Raw genomic sequence first — 9,047 nt, 5'->3', positions numbered from 1 at the left:
AGGTTGATGGTGGGGTGGAAGCTGTTGAAATCATGGTGGAATTCTTCCAGGGTTTCCTTCCCCTAGGTCCAGATGATGAAGATATCATCAATATAACATAGGTAGAATATTACTTTAGAATTAAAATAAATTACTTTAGAGTGAGTGTGTGTGTGTGTGAAAAATAACTCACCATAACCCCTTCCTCCTCGGTTGGATATCAATAATTGCTTCCACTCTATGGTCCCAATTCTGCAAAGCACTTTATCGTGTGATTACAGTTCAGCACACAAGCAATCCCAGCATGATTCAGCAAAGCACCATTGGCTTCCCTGGGATTTAAATTAAGCATGTACTTAATGCCTTGCTAAATTGGGAATTGAATATGTCACCTAGGGTCGCCAACTTTCTACTCGCACAAAACGAACACCCTTGCTCCGGCCTCTGCCCCATCCCTTCTCCGAGGCTCTGCCCATGCCCCGCCCCGTCTCTGGGGCTCCAGCCCCCACTCATTCCATCCCCCCTCCATTGCTCACTCTCCCCACCCTCACTCACTCACTCGTTTTCACCGGGCTGGCTCAGGGGGCTGGGGTGCGGGAGGGGTGAGGGCTCCGGTTGTGGGTGCGGGCTCTGGGGTGGGGCCAGAAATAAGGAGTTCAGAGTGCATGAGGGGGCTCCAGGCTGAGACACTGGGTTGGGATGCAAGGGAGGGTGAGGGCTCCAGCTGGGGGTGCGAACTCTGGGGTGGGGCTGTGGATGAAGGGTTTGGGGTTCAGGAGGGTGTTCTGGGCTGCAGATGAGGGGTTTGGGATGTAGAAGGGTGCTCTGGGCTGGGACTGAGGCGTTTGGAGGGCGGCAGGGGGACCAGGGCTGTGGCAGGGGGTTGGGGTGTGGGAGGGGGTGAGTGGTGCAGGCTCCAGAAGGCGTTTACCTCAGGCGGCTCCCGGAAGCAGTGGCATGTTCCCCCTCCTACGTGGAGGCACAGCCAGGCGGTTCTGCACACTGCTCGATCTGCAGGCGCACCCCTGTAGCTCCCATCAGCCACGGTTCCTGGCCAATGGGAACTGCGAGGGCAGGCCTCGGTGCGGGGGCAGCATACGGAACCCCCTGGCTGCATCTACATGTAGGAGCCAGAGGGGGGACATGCCAGCTGTTTCCCAGGAGCCACGTGGCGCGGAGGCTAGCAGGGAGCCTGCCAGCCCTGCTGCACAGCGCTGCCAACCAGACAGTCAGTGGCCCGGTCAGCGGTGCTGACCGGAGCCGCCAGGGTCCCTTTTCGACCACATGTTCCGGTTGAAAACTGGACACCTGGTCACCCTAATGCCACCACAAAAGCTAATGAAAATACACTGTTCACATACTTTGCCACAAAATTTCCAATGACCAATTTAATCTATTTTAAGCTAGCCAGTACAAATTCTATTCCTGTATGGGAGTGTGGAAAATATACCACTTCTAGAGTCAGCTGATTAAGGTAAGGGTCTGCTTAGTGTAAATTAGCTCCATTTTATACTTGAATGGTTCTATCCTTGTATATTAATAAAAGTCTAGTAAATCTATTTTTTTTTTAAGTCTGTTTCCCTGTATGGAGATCACAACTTCAGAAAAGCACCATGCATGTCTATACAGAGCTGGTCAAAATATTTTGGAATTCAAAACTTCAGTTACATTTTATATCCAAATTTTGACATTTTAAATTTGTTTGTGATTCCCCTCCCCCAACACACACACACACACACACTCTCTCTCTCTCTCTCTCTTTGACCAGCTCTGGTGTTCTATAAATAACTAATAACAAATAAAAGTAAAATCATCATCCTCATGGCAAATCCCCAAAGGATGTAGCCTCCTGGCAGATCAAGTGCCATCTGGACCAATCTTTAAAAGGGGCCTTATGGTGGTCTGGCTGGTTGTTCAGTTTATGTCCATTGCTGGCAATCTTAGTGTACCACACTGTTAGGGGGCTTATTCCTTTACCCACTTACTTCCCTGGTCCTTCTCGCATGAACAGAGAGCAACAATACCCAAAGTCCAAAGGTGCAAACAATTCAATGTTTATTGGGGTGAACTTCCAGCAAGCACAATTCCAGTTTCCTTCCTTAGTATCCCCCTTCCCAGCTCTGACACCACAGAGCCTTGCACCTGTGTCCCTGTTCCCATTCCCCCCCTTAGCAAAACATGATTCCAATTTCCCCACCCCCATTCCCTGTTCCCATTTCCCTCACACACACACACCCACTCACTTCCTGATTGACTGCAGACTATATAGTAAAACTTGAGTTCTGCTTTGTTATACCTTAACCAATCATTTTCCTGAAATTTAACTAACCAATCCTAACATATTGTAACATGATTATGTAACCAATTATATCGCACCACCTTAATTAGTTTACACCCAGCAAAATTAATTATACAGCAGACAGGAACAATCACAGAACCAGACAGAGATTATACAGACAAACAATAGCAAAGTGGGAACTATAATGACAAAACAATACAGAAGTGACGATTTCACATCCCAGCTATTGTTAAGTGAGTTCTTGTCAGACAGGATGCTATCAAACTAAGTTTCCTTTTACATTTTCTAGGCACTTCCCTTTCTCTGGAGGTGATAGGCACTATCAGGACAGGATTGTATTCCTAACAGCCCAGTAGCATCTTCTTTCAATGTGACTAGTTTGGAATGTGAGGAGTGACCCGTCGCCTCCCAGCTTATGGCTGCCTCTGTTGCTTAGCCAAAGGCCTTAGCCTAAGAACAGGGCCTCAGACTGTCACAGTAAGAGAAGAAAAGGAGTACTTGTGGCACCTTAGAGACTAACCAATTTATTTGAGCATCAGCTTTCGTGAGCTACAGCTCACTGCATCCGATGAAGTGAGCTGTAGCTCACGAAAGCTGATGCTCAAATAAATTGGTTAGTCTCTAAGGTGCCACAAGTCCTCCTTTTCTTTTTGCAAAGACAGACTAACACGGCTGTTACTCTGAAACCTGACAGTAAGAGAAGAACCTTACACTGGCAGACAGTGATTTTGATTCTTTCTTTTATGCCTCTATCTAGCCAAGTGGTAAGAATACACCTAAATTCTTAAAGTACAGGCCTTTGCAGACAGGCCTGAATATCTATATCCTAACACACACAAATAATAAAACAAGTACTTTTTAACACCTAAAGGAACAGGTTGAATTGAAGATCTTATTGCAAATCTAGGGTGAAATATTTATATATACCTTTGCGCAACATTCAGTTGCTAAGAGTCTCCCAGCACTCAGGATTTTTATCACAAATCTCATTACAGTTGATGTTTTTCTTAAAGCCCCCACTCCTGGAGTCAAATGACTGTGTGAGAACCTCAGCTTTCAGTTTTTTAAAAGGAAATTTCTAGCCCTCATGGTCACAGAAAAGAGCTTGAAAATGTGACCCCCCCCCATACCTCCCCCCAAAAGGCTTAAAAATAGAAGGCAAATAAAAAGACCCTCACATAATTTTTATGCCAATCTCATGAATTTTGAACACTTGGGCTTGGCAAAACTGATGATTTATTTATTATAGGCAGAGCTAGTAGTGGTATTTATCATTAAGGTTGTCTGACTGTTGCCATTATAAGACCCCATTTTCAGTTGCTTATCGCTTTAACTGATTTATATGCTTATAACTTTATTATTATTTATTTGTATTACTGTAGCACCTAGGAGCCCTAGTCATGGACAAGGAGCCCACTCTGCTAGGTGCTGTAGAAACACAGAACAAAAAGGCAGTCCCTGCCCCAAAGAGCTTACAATATAAGTATACGACAGGAAACCACAGATGGATACAGCTGCTGTATAATGATATAATAATACCTAGTTCTTTTCATCAATAGAGCTTAAAATGGAGAGGTCAGCATCATTATCCCCATTAGACAGATGGAGACACTGAGGCACAGAGAAATCAAATGACATGTTCTAGGCCACCAACAGAGTTGGGAATAGAACCCAGAGCTCCGGAGTCCCATTCCAGTGCGTGATCCACTAGGTCACACACCCATATTCTCACAACACATTGCAGCAGAGGCATAGAGTTAATGTACAGGGAAGCGAGGTACGCAGACTGAAAACTGGGTTGAAAACACAGACATCCTCGAGGGTTAATTTTTCACCTGCTAATCTCCATTTTAGCTAATGATGAACTGGGAATTGGTCCTGCTTCGAGCAGGGGGTTGGACTAGATGACCTTCTGGGGTCCCTTCCAACCCTGATATTCTATGATTCTATGATTCTAACGGTCATAGGTATTGCATTATCTGAGAGAGAGCAGACGATGAAAGCAGTGCACAGGACTAAAAGAAACAGGGAGAAGAGTTATGTGTCACATAGTGATGACTAATGGCCAGCTATGTGCCACAGAGCGAAGTGGCAGAAAGCAGGAACTTCTGTGAGCTGGAACCTTGCTGTCAGAGGACCTGTTTCCCCGGTGGTGGAAGGGAAGGATTTGAGAAGGGACTGAGGCAGGCAGATTGTAAACACAGAGCAGAGAGAAGGATGGATAATGCAGGACACATATGTTGCCTGTCCTGGCAGAATGAGGAGTAATTGTACAGCAAAGATCATCTATTAGGAAGAAATGGCAAGGTGGGTTTTCTGGAGTTCCAGAGGGCCAGGTAAATGTTCCCTTTGTTGTTAATCTGCGGGTTTGTGGTTGGATTTCTGTTTTTTACATATCAGGAAATGTATCAAAGGTTTGATCATTCTGTGCTGTTTCTCACTGTTTTATAAATACACACACACAGAGAGACAGTTGTCTAGCTTAGGTTTTCCTGGGGTGCCCATCACCTTGCAGCTATATTTGTATTTATATATTGTATACAGACATGCATGCACATGTATACATACCTCTGTGTATATAATACGTGTGTGTTTATATGTAGCACACAGAGATGTGTATATATACATACACCTATGTAGCAATATATCTAGCCAGAGAAACAGACACAAACACACACACAGAGACTCTATAATTAAAGGTGCAGTTCTTGAAATCCTTGCAACACCCCAAACTCCTAATGACTTCAGCTGGAATTTTCATTGCTCCAGGTAGGCAGAATCAAATTCCATTGTGCAGTTGTGTACCTATCTGCAGTACAACACAAATACATCACTCTATGCTGGTGGGAAGTGCATTGCAGTGTTTTATTTTATTTTCTTTTATTTTTCGCAATGAAGTTTTTGCTTTCTTATGGGACAAACTCCCAAAACATAATAAATAGAATTATTAACTGTAGGATTAAGTAATCCCAATAAATATGCCTTCCTTGTATAATACCTATAGTGTTAGTTTAGATGCTATCAGTGACACCAATAGGATAGAGTGAAATAATAGTTTTGCAAAGAGAATGCATTATTTGTCTCAGAAAACAAATATTCAAGGATCCAATCTTGCAAAGATTTATGCACACATGTAAACTTACTCCCATTGAGTAGTCCCACCGAAGTGAATGGGGCTACTCACAATGCATAAAGATAAGCATGTGGAAAATCTTTGAAGGAGCAGGATGTCAGTCATTTCAGGCAACAGTAACCCCAATATATAGCTTGGGAGGTTTAGGGTTTAGTGACATTTTTCTTGAATCAGAAGTTTACAGGTTTTAAATTCCAGATTAAAAAAAATCACAAACTCAGCGTAGTGGGAGAGGGAACTACATAATGTAGCTGAAGGATCTAATCTACACTAGCTAGGTACTTATATATGGCCCCCATCACCACTGTATCTGAGTTCCTTGGATCTGACTGGTTTTTGCAGCTTACAAATAATATGTTGCGTTTAAGTCAATCAGCTGTTGTCAGGTTTCTGCTGAATTTTTGCAAAGATCGCTTGAGATAAAGTTTGTAATTTTTTTTGTTAGTAAACTGTGAGACCAATCTGTATTGTGACTGTGTAGGAGGAATAATACGGTGTTATAACAATAATGTGCTGTTGTAACCATCCCCCTGAGTTGGCTGATTTTCATGAGGTTGACATGATCTCAGAGGGTTGGGTTGCTGTGCTGTTTTGAAGTTCAGTCTCCATTGGGTTATTCTTTTTTTCTGGTGATAATAAATGTGTCACACTGCCAGGACTCACTAGTTGGGAAATCAGAAAAGATTTGTTTTTAAATGATTTTATGCTTGTTGTTAAATGGCGTTTTTTTAAATATAATCATACATGCACTTATATTCAGGTGAACTCCAAGGTCTTAGTGTGATTAGCTTTGAATTATCCAGGGTCAGCTCCTTGAGTACTGTACTTGATTAGGAGAATTGGCTGGAGTCTAGATACTAAAGTTACAATAATAATCCTTTACATTTATGCTGGATAGCTCTTTATCCAGAAAGATCCCCAATGGCTCTGGGGCCTATATGTGAGATGCTGAGTGCCAATAGCTCCTGGGCCTACATACATACGCTTCTCAGCTGAAAAGCAGGCATCTCTTGGGTGGGGGACACTTGCCAGCAGGACCCTGGTGCACAAACAACAGCAGAGGGACAACTTGAGTAGAAATTCCAGTAATCTCCATCCATTTTCAACTCAGATTTCCATTTGGGAAAAAAAGTACTATTGGATTTTTTAGTACTGGTTCTGGCTCCCAACACAGCTCTGTGAAATATGAGAGAGGGGCTTTAGAATGAGAGTGCAGCTCTAGTAGAACCTCAAGGCAGATTATTTAATTTTAAAAGATCTTTTATTTATTGGTAGCTGCAATCTGGGAGGCCCCCGCCCCCCCACCTGTACTTTCTGGTTGGAGACAAATGGATCAAGCACAGCAGATCCAGTTGTAAAAGGCATCAACCAGAATAATATATCTCTTAAAATGTCTAGTTAGGTCTTTACACCACCCCCTCTGTGCTTGCAGCCTCGTGGGTCCTCCCAGTGACATCACCTATAACAACATCTGATGGCTACAGTATTATAGGGCTCACTCCTCTTTGTGCTGATCTCGGAAGCTAACACAGCCTGTTCTCTTCTTGTGTTTCTGAATTGCCTGCTTGGCTGGAAGAAGGTGCAGGGTTTTTAACCAGGTCAGTGTGACAAAATGTGAATTAAGTAAACACACATGAAGCAAAGAAACAGAACTGGGCAACCTCCAGGGTCCCCCAGGATGCCGTCTGCCTCCGACGGGGCTGGGTAGAACTCCAGGGAGGCAAGTGGGCTGATCGCTGTAGAAGCCCAGGCCAACATCCCCACTTAAAGAATAGATGTAGGCCCCGTTTGCAGCATAGTGTAGGCTTGTCAGATGGTGATGTACAGTAAGTGTTCATTAGGGCCCTGATTCGGCACGGTACTTACACACGTGCCTAGTGAGAAGCACATGAGTCATCCGGCTGAAAGGCAGCGGGACTGCTCATGTGTTTGAAGGTAGGAATGTGCTTCACTGCCTTGCTGAATCAGTGCCAGACTGCGTAAGGCCTCAGTCCAGCAATGTGCTTCGTGACTTCACTGAGGTGACTCACAGGCTTAAATGCGTTGCTGGATTGGGGCCTTAGCTTTTTTCCTCTGACTTGGGGCACGTGCTGCTGTGCTGTGTGCACACATGCTGGAAAACCTGCTATACGGCTGCCCTTCTGCAAGGCTGCTTTGCCTTCTATTCCATCTCTGCCCAGACTCCCTGCTCCTTTCCAGGGTCACCGCCCAGCTGGAGAGCTTTCAAACAGCTAATCCCCGTGAAGCCAGCAGGAAGTGATGCAGCCACTCATTTCTCAGGGCATTCTTCGGCCTAGAGGGAAGTATGTGTCAGATTGCTGTAGGGCAAGGGAGTCAGCCAGGCTGTGTGATAAAGATCTCTGGAGCGCTGTACACAAACCTGTCCTGGGGGGTGGGGGAAAGCTTTACATGATCCATGTTTCCTCATTGCCCGTCATGTTCACCTCATTTTGTGCACTGTGCTTGTTGCCCGCTGTTGCCATGGGCTGTTTGCATCCATGTTTTACCCTAGAGGTTGCTGCATTTTCATGAATGTTTGCGAAGTGCTGGGAAAATTAAAAGCCCGGTGTACTGTAGGTGCCAATTATTAACTAATATTACGTTCGGTGATGATGGGTGAAGAGTTCTCTAGATATGTAGTACAGTTTGTCATGTCCATAGAATGCTCTGGGAACCTTCTTGCTTAAAGGGACTGGGCTAGATCTTTATCAAGCATGAATCAACCTACTTCCATCAGACAGCAGAGCTGCATCAACTTTCCCCAGGATATATAGTTTTGAACCCCGCCAGCTGCACAGGTACATGTCATTATTAACGGGATCCCACCCCTCAGCTCTCTCAGTTACTTCTAGAGCTCTGTAGCATCTAAGCACTCAATACTGCCCTTTAGATTTACCTAGTGTTATCCATAGAGGTCATCATGGCTGATTCTGCTCTTTACCTCTCCCAGCTTCGAGGAGACTGTCTTTGTTGTTAAAGAGTACTTGTGGCACCTTAGAGATTAACCAATTTATTTGAGCATGAGCTTTCGTGAAGTGAGCTGTAGCTCACGAAAGCTCATGCTCAAATAAATTGGTTAGTCTCTAAGGTGCCACAAGTACTTCTCTCCTCACAATGTGTATGAAAATCAAGGTGGGCCATTTCCAGCACAAATACAGGTTTTCTCACCCCCCCACCCCCTTTTTTCAAAAAAATACACACACAAAAACTCACTCTCCTGCTGGCAATAGCTTATCCAAAGTGACCACTCTCCTCACAATGTGCACGATAATCAAGGTGGGCCATTTCCAGCACAAATACAGGTTTTCTCACCCCCCCACCCCCATACACACACAAACTCACTCTCCTGCTGGCAATAGCTCATCCAAAGTGACCACTCTCCCTACAATGTGCATGATAATCAAGGTGGGCCATTTCCAGCACAAATCCAAGTTTAACCAGAACGTCGGGGGGTGGGAGGGTGGCCCAACTTGATGATCACTTTAGATAAGCTATTACCAGCAGGAGAGTGGGGTGGGAGTAGGTATTGTTTCATGGTCTCTGTGTATATAATGTCTTCTGCAGTTTCCACAGTATGCATACGATGAAGTGAGCTGTAGCTCACGAAAGCTCATGCTCAAATAAATTGGTTAGTCT

The 9,047-nt window shown here is 44.6% G+C and overlaps 1 protein-coding gene across 2 annotated transcripts in view; it reads left to right on the top strand.

The window, feature by feature from the left end:
* Positions 1-4,465: 4,465 nt before the first annotated feature.
* Positions 4,466-9,047, top strand: part of PLEKHM3 (pleckstrin homology domain containing M3) — a 127,631-nt gene continuing 123,049 nt past the window's right edge. Inside the window, exons 1-2 of one of the 2 annotated variants that reach the window (XM_048869471.2) lie at positions 4,466-4,614; positions 6,844-7,009. The gene's annotated coding sequence lies outside the window, so the exon portion shown is untranslated. The remainder of the gene's footprint in view (positions 4,615-6,843; positions 7,010-9,047) is intronic. The other variant, XM_048869470.2, reaches the window with a different exon arrangement.

This window comes from Caretta caretta, chromosome 11 (assembly GCF_965140235.1).
Source record: "Caretta caretta isolate rCarCar2 chromosome 11, rCarCar1.hap1, whole genome shotgun sequence".
NCBI classification, from domain to species: Eukaryota; Metazoa; Chordata; order Testudines; family Cheloniidae; genus Caretta; species Caretta caretta.
This window is presented reverse-complemented; position numbering and strand designations above follow the sequence as displayed.